The sequence below is a fragment of the Pteropus vampyrus genome, unplaced genomic scaffold, assembly GCF_000151845.1.
Source record: "Pteropus vampyrus isolate Shadow unplaced genomic scaffold, Pvam_2.0 Scaffold436, whole genome shotgun sequence".
Taxonomy (NCBI): domain Eukaryota; kingdom Metazoa; phylum Chordata; class Mammalia; order Chiroptera; family Pteropodidae; genus Pteropus; species Pteropus vampyrus.
In genome coordinates, this window is record NW_011889217.1 from 1293723 (window position 1) to 1299972 (window position 6250).

A 6250-nucleotide genomic window follows, 5' to 3' on the forward strand; every position below is an offset into this window, starting at 1 on the left:
AGGCTGCTGGGCGCGCACCCACCCCCCGGGGTCGCTCATTCACACTCACTCTCTCACTTAGCTTTGGCCAGGTCTCTGTTGCGCACACTCCCGCACGTTCAGGCCTTGAATGCCTGGCACACCCCAGACCAACTCTCGGGGTCCTCCCACCGGCATCTCCGTAAGAGGAGCGCGAGCCAGAGCGCCCAGGCCCCAATTTGGGCAGAGGAGGCCAGACATCTCCGCCCCTCCCCTACTCCTATCCCCTCAGCAATACACACACCTCTCGCGGTGGGAAAGGGGCTTTAAGCACCCATGATCCGGGATGGCCCAGGCTAAGAGCCCAGGCTCTCACTTCCCACCAAGTCTCCGGTGACACTAGCACAAATACCCTCTCTTTCCTCACCCCTACACTGGACACCTGGCCTGGGGAAAAATCTCCACTGGGATGAAGGGGATAGGGAGGGTGCGCCCTCTGTGCCTGGACGGGACTCAAGAGTTTGGCGCTGGAGGTTCAGTACCTCGAGCTTTCCTTTCGCAGCCTGGCCTCTTAGGGTCTGGTGTGCTCACTTCACTCACCCCTGGGCCTCCGGTCTGGCTACAAGATGAGGGATTAAGGTTAGATAACCAGAACAACTTCTGAGGCCACGCGAGAGCGCAACAGAAAGGATGAATGCCAGAGGCGGAGAACGAGTGGCCAACCCCATCTCCACCCTACGGATTTTTCACTTGACCTTTGACCCATAATCCCTGCGCCTTGCACCTCCAGTGAGCTGTTCCAGGGTTGGGGGTGGAGAGAAGGAAGGAAATATCTCGCCGTTTCCTCACACCCTTCCCCAGTAGGCTGCCCAGAGCGCCCGGGCCCTTTCCCAACAAATGCCTCGGGGACTCCCATTGCAGAAAAATCCTTTCCGCCACTACTCGGGTTTTTCACTTTCATTTCCGTGGCCTCAAAATCCCCTCAGTTCAACCAGCAGCAGTCAGCGGGGCTGAGGCTCACAGAAGGCCGGCTGGGGTTTAAGCACACACAGCGAAATAGTGGTGCCCAGCTGAGACCAGCCCACCTCCACCCACAGTAGATGTCTCAGACTATTCGGCCCTTCTGTGCCGCAGACAGGAACGACGAGGTGGGCACTGGGAAGGAGCGGGGCAGGGTGAGGGGGGCGGCGACGGAATCTTTGGGGAGCAGGAATTGCCCCTCTCCCTGCGCCGAAACTGGGCCTGGGTGTGGTTGGGTGCTCAGGAGTTCTCCCCATTCCTGGAGAGGCAGATAAGCGTCGCAATCCGCGAGTCATTGGTGGGCTGACTTGACCTCCGGATCCTCCAGCGTCCCGGACTCAGCCTCCTTCTGCCAAGTTGAGAGCAGTGGGGAGTTTTCGCCCCGACCAACGTCTCCACCTGGGGATGCAGGGTCAGCTGTCGGCACTGCCTAAGTCCACGGGTGCCCGGGCAAGTTCTGCGCGGGGCGACGGGGTTCTGGAAGCTGGACACGTCGGTGTGTCAGAGAATTAGTGAAGACGGAGGCGCACGTCGGAAGGGATCCCTGAGCCTGTCTGGATCCCTGCGCCTGTCGAACTGCAGTATCCTCGGGGCGCAGCACCCAGCGGCCGCAGCCTTGCCCGCTTCCCCGAGGCCGCAGCGACACCTGGTGGGCGGTGCAGGATGCGCGTTCCCCCTGTGGCTGCGGCTCCCGCACAGAGGCACCGGCCACCTACTGAACAACCAGGGTGCGGCTCTCTCTCTCCCTGCGCCTGGCCCAGAACCGAGTCTCCTCCCACAGGATCAGGGGCAACAATTGACTTGTGGGTCTCAGCTCCTGCCGCCTCCAATGCCCTATCTGCACACGAGCTTCTGAGCTTCCTAAGCTTCAATGTTGAACCCTCCTTGCCTTCACTGCTGTGGGGGCAAAGCCAGGCTTCTTAGGCGTGGCTTCAAAGCTCTTGCAGGATCTGTCCCTGTCTCCTCTCCTCGTCGGCCTCCCCAGCTCTGCACCAGCCCCTTTCTCTTATGGCGAAACCCCAGTTTACTGACACCCTCCCGCAGTCCTGCCCCATCTTTACCTATCTTCACCGTCTTCCTATCCAATAAGGGGCAGCAGGAAATAACAGCTCTAGTTCGGATCCCAGATTTGAAAACCCTGGAAGGCCTTGGGAAATTGGAAGAAGTTCTTGACTTTGGGTCTCTGGAGTTTTATACCCACCATGAAAAAGGGCTCTGTGGCAGGACTTTTGACTCCACCCTTCTTCACTCTGGCAGGTGACCTAAATTTGAACCACCTCTCACCCCCGCACCCACACACACACCCCTCTAGGAGTCAACTGTGCCATCTTAAGCCTTTGGGTAGCAAGCACCCTCCCTCATTCCTACTGACGTGTCCTCTATGTGTCCAGTGGTCTCTTTTTTCCTGGGCTCCTTCGGAAATGGTGCTTATTTCTAACCTGCTATACCATCAGAAAGTTCCACTATGGGGCACATACATATCTATCTAGCTATCCAGTTACAAAGACACACACACACACACACTCACACATACACACACAGGCTTTCTGTTTTACCTACAAATGTCAAACATCCATCATCATGTAAAGTCACATACCCAGTCTCAAAGAGTCAAACAAGTATATTTAACCTCGATATGGCACACTGGGAGTCAGGGTCCCCTGCTGTGGACTGGGAGCTAGAAGGTTCCAGAAGGACCGAACTCCCCGAAACACGCGCCGAACTCCCTGAAACACAATACCCACACATAGACACAGTCACACAGCCATGTGCTCAGTCACACCGCATATCACACAGGCAAAGACGCAGAGTCACACACGCTCTCAATCACACAAAGTCCCACACTGGGGTTTGGCTGTCGAAGCCGGCTCTGGGAGGCAGTTACGTAAACACCCTCACAGCCCCCCCCACCCCCGCTCCCCCTCGCTCCCCCTGCTTCCTCACGCAGTGCCAGCGCCTGGGGCGGCTTGGCCGAGGCCCGGGAACAGCTCGGCCTCGCGGAGGCTCCAGGCGCCGAGAAACCCGATCCTGACACAGCCCTAGGCTGAGCAAGGGAGGGGGGCCCAGAGCACCCCCCGACACACACACTCAGGGTCCAGCCCAGACCCCCAAGGACGACCTACCAACATCCTGAGACAGCTCCCAGCACTATCCTGGGACAGCACCTAGAGCCCACTCACAGCAGCCCCATCCTGCACACTGCCCTCTGCGTACTGTCAGCTGGACCTCTGCCTAAGTGTGCCCTGACCCTTCCAACCTCTGGCACCAGAAAAGAGCAAAGATTCCCTAAAGGTAGAGAATGGGAAAGGGCTGAAGCCATAATGGGGAAATATAAGTATTCAGCCTGGAATTACCCCCAATTTTCTGGAACTCACTCCTTTTCCCTCCTCACTGGGCCCTCTAAAGCCACTCTGATAGAAAGAGGTGATTTCACTCCTGCTTCAGGCCCTCCTCAGATTTGCTCCCTACTGATTCCAACATATTCTCTCGGAATTCTAAATTATTTGCAAGATCTAAAGCCTCCCCTTCCTCTCTTTGACATCCTTCTTTCCTCCTTAGTTGGAAGTTCTAACTCTAGTCTAACCCCAGTTCCTTCTGTCGTGCTAAGAAGGAAGTTTGAGGGCAACCTGAGACATTGGGAATGAAATTCCCGAAAGGAGGAAGGATTAAGGCTCAGGAAATCCCTGAAAGTCAAGAGTCTAAGAGGAGGAGAGAAAATGTCTGTGCCCCGCCCCCTACATGACCCCCATCCCACTCTGCAGCCCAGACTAGATTTCTCATAATAGGTTTTGAGTATCTGACTGGGCTGCCCAGGCCCGAGCAGAAAGGGAATTTCCCCCTATGTTCTCTGTTAATGAACAAAACATTTCATGTTGAAATTCCTCCTCTGCCCCCAGCCCAGTGTCTGCAGGCCCCCCCAGCCTGCTGAGTGGGGGGACCACTAGGAGGGAAGTAACAGAGTAGGGGACAGCCCTGAGGGAAAGCATAATTTACATTGGGGGGAGGGCATCTTTTTTCATAAATAATTAGGGTGGCTTTTTTTTTTTTTTTTCACTTTTGGCTAAAATTACCCGCTCCTGTGGCAGCTTCCCAGAAAGGGCGGCGGGAGGGCAGCTGGAGCTGTCCCGAGGCCCAGGACATGGCCCCCCTCCCCTGGGCAAGGAGCCTTCCCCAAGTTGTTTTCCTGGTCTCTTCCTCTTGGATGTTTTTTTGATTATTAATCACATTTTCCATCTGCAGGCTTGGTCCAGACCCCCTCCTCCTGGGGTCAGGGCTGGACAGAGGAACGGAGGACAGACTCCAGGAGGATAAGTTGGGGACAAGATGGACAATGACCCCTGATTTTGGCTGTCTTGAAAGAGGTTGTCAGTGGCATGTTGTAGATCATACCTTCACCATTCTGGTACGTAGAAGAACCTTAATCAATACAAGTGGAGTGAATGAATAAGCAGGTGTCCAGCTTTCACGGTGCCCAGCTGGCACTGGAAGGCAAAGCCCCTGGTGTGGGTCTCCTTATGCTAGAGACAGGGAAACAGCTCAGAGAGGGAGAGTCACTTGCCCAGAGTTATACAGCAAGTTATACAGTCAGAGTCAGAGCAACACCCCAGGAATGCTGATGTCTCCCTCATTCAAAAGGCAGTCAATAAGTACGTATTGAACACCTACTATATGCCAGGCATTGATCTAAGTGATGGGATACAGCAGTGAACCAAATAGACAAAAATCCCTGCCCTCTCAAGTATGTGGAGCAACTAGAACTCCATACGCTTCTGGAGCATGTGTAAATTGGTACAACCACTTTAGAACACTGTTTGGCACGATCTGCTAAGCTGAATGTATGTATACACTATGACCCAGTGATTCCACTCCTAGATGCAAACCCAAAAGAAATTATCACAGAGTTCACCAAGAACATTCATAGCAATTTTATTTATAATAGGCCCAAACTGGAAACAACCCAAATGGATGAAGTGATTGTGATATAGTAATAGCAATGGAAAAGAATCGACTATAGCTACATACAACAAAAATAGATAAAGCTCACAGACAGAATGTTGAGCAAAGAAAAAAAAAAAAAGAACCAGACACAGAATAGTACATATTGAGTGATTTCATTTACATAAAACTCAAAAAGAGGCAAAACTCATTTATGGTGATAGAAATTGGAATTGCAGTTACCTTTGTTGGGCGGGAGGGGGCGGTCTAAGAGTGTACACACATATGTCAATACTTGAGCTGTGCCCTTAAGGTTTGTGCATTTTACTGTTTACTTTTTGCCTAAAAAAAAAGTTTTAAAATCCCCTGCCCTTATGGAACTCGCATTCTAGTCAGGGAAGATGGATACTAAACAAAATAGGTGAGCATATAATTTGTCCATGTGAGAATGCAGTGTCTGACAGCTCCCTCAGGCAAGAAGTGACAGCCTAAATGTCACCTAAGAGAGCCTAGATTAAGCCCCTTTGTCTTCTCCCACTGTGCCATACTCTTTCTCCATATAGTAGTTACTGTGCCATTTAAATGCCTAGTTACTTGTGTTGGGGTCTGGGAACTCCATGAGGGCAGCCTTGTGGACTCCATCTCCAGGCATCTTGAGCTGAGTCTGCCATAAAACAGATGTTCCTAACATTTGAAATAGGTTTAAATAAATGTTGAATGAATGAATGAATCGATGCCAGCAAACGAGCAGGACAACACTGACCTGGGGGAGTAAAGTCCCAGGGCACAGGGGAGGGAGCCTATCTGAATGGATCACTCGAGGGATGGGAAAGAGAGTTTGGTAATCAGTAAGGAATTAAACAGAGACCCAGAAGGCGAGCTCAGGCAGCCTGTGTGGCTCAGAGACCACATCCTGAAGTGCCTTTGGTGCTAAGGCCATGCAGACCTGCAAAGGCTTAAAGTAGGTAAGGAACAGAACCAGATTTATGTTTTAGAGAGATCATTGAGGCTGCTGGGTAAAGAGTGGTGAGAAAGACTAAGGCCGGAGGTGGGGCAGTTAGGGAGGAGGTGTTTGCAGTGTGACCCATAGGAGAGAGACCTCCAGCCTGACCTGGGACAGGGCCATAGGGTTGAAGAGAGAAGACAAGACTTTGGAGGAGGCACTGAGAGTCATTGTCTCTATCCGCTCCCACAACACCTGGAGGAACACTCATGTCACTCTTTATTCAGAGAACAGGCCCCCTGGACACTTAGTCCACTGTCTGCTTTCCCAAGGACGCTCCCCTCTGAGTGATCCTGGGGCCTGAGTTAACTTTGGAAAGAGAAGCAGATAGGG